The sequence below is a fragment of the Odocoileus virginianus genome, chromosome 32, assembly GCF_023699985.2.
Source record: "Odocoileus virginianus isolate 20LAN1187 ecotype Illinois chromosome 32, Ovbor_1.2, whole genome shotgun sequence".
Classification (NCBI taxonomy): Eukaryota; Metazoa; Chordata; class Mammalia; order Artiodactyla; family Cervidae; genus Odocoileus; species Odocoileus virginianus.
The window spans coordinates 2,455,516-2,457,057 of record NC_069705.1 but is presented as its reverse complement, the minus strand read 5'-3'; the positions used below and the strand labels follow the sequence as shown (position 1 = coordinate 2,457,057).

Genomic DNA, 1,542 nt, shown 5'->3' with positions numbered 1-1,542 from the left:
ACTGACTCATTTTCTAAGCTGCCATTCCCCCCTCTGCTCAGTTTTTAAAAACTATTTATATATATATATATATATTTTTTTTTTTTTTTTTTTTTTAATTTATTTTGGGCTGTGGGTAGCCTTTCCCTTCTCCAGGGGGTCTTCCCAACCCAGGAATCAAACCCAGGTCTTTCGCATTGCAGGCAGATTTATTACCAGCTGAGCCACAAGGGAAGCCCTATTTGTATATATCTGGGGGCGGGGCGGGGGGGCTGTGCTGGGTCTTCACTGATGTGCGGGCTTTGCTCTAGTTGCAGCGAGCGGGGTCTACTCTCTAGCTATGCTCAACGAGCTTCTGGTTGCAGTGGCTTCTCTTGTGGATCCTGGGCTCTAGGGTGCGGGGCTTCAGTAGTCGGGGCACCTGGGCCAGTAGCTGTGGCTCCCGGCTCTAGAGCACCGACCCCATAGTGGTGGCGCCCGAGCTTAGAGGCTCTGTGGCACGTGGGATCTTCCCGGCCCAGGGAGCAAACCCGTGTCCCTTGCCCTGGCAGGCTGACTCTTTCCCACTGAGCCACCGGGGAAGCCCTGTATATTTATTTTTTAATCGCTGCAGCTGGAGCTGGAATTCTTTTTTAAAACTTTTATTGGAGTGTTGTTGCTTTACATTGTGTTAGTTGCCACTGCAAGGCAGGGTGAGTCAGCTGTATGTAAAATGGCAACCCACCCCAGTATTCTTGCCTGGAGGATTCCATGGACGGAGGAGCCTGGCGGGCTGAGTCCACGGTGTCACAGAGTCGGACACGACTAAGTGACTAACTTTCATCAGAATTAGAGAATACTTTATGAATTTGTGTTTCATCCTTGCCCTGGGGTCATGCTATTCTCTATATTGTTCCAATTTTAGTATATGTGCCGCTGAAGCAGGCACTCCCCAATTCTGATCTTAACCCCACACACCATCAGTTTTGTTCTGGCCATGTCACTGGCCTGCTTAGAATCTTCTCTTGGTTCTTTTTTGTCTTTAGAATCAAAGCCATGGACTTCTCTGATGGTACAGTGAGTAAGAATCCACCTGCCAATGCAGGAGATACAGGTTCGATCCCTGGTCCGGGATGATCCCACATGCCCCAGAGCAGCTAAGTCCATGAGCCATAATTATTGTGCTTGTGCTCTAGAGTCTGAGAGCCACAACTACTGAGCTTGTGCTCTAGGACCCATTAGCCGCAACTACGGAAGCCCATCCGCCCTAGAGCCTGTGATCTGCAACGAGAGAAACCACCCAGTGCAGTGAAAAGCCCAGGAACTGCAAGGAAGGTAGCCCCCCGCTCACCAAAACTAGAGAAAGTCTGTGCCCTGCAGTGAAGGCACAGTCAGATGAAAAAGAATCAAAGTCAAACATACGAATGCCTTCTAACCTGACCTCTTCACTTTGTCCCCCAGCTCTGGATGCTGAAAATTAATCAGACTTGATAAGCACCGCTGAGTTCTCTCAAGGATGGATGCCCACGCCATAGCCCACAGCCCCACAGCCCTGCTCACCCTTGGCACTACCCAGCTTGCTGA

At 50.0% G+C, this 1,542-nt stretch overlaps 1 non-coding gene across 1 annotated transcript; it reads right to left on the bottom strand.

Moving 5' to 3' along the window:
* Nucleotides 1–803: 803 nt before the first annotated feature.
* On the bottom strand, nt 804–907 carry LOC139032675 (U6 spliceosomal RNA). The gene has a single exon (XR_011485254.1). It is a non-coding gene; the product is annotated as a U6 spliceosomal RNA (small nuclear RNA).
* Between the last annotated feature and the right edge of the window lie 635 nt (nt 908–1,542).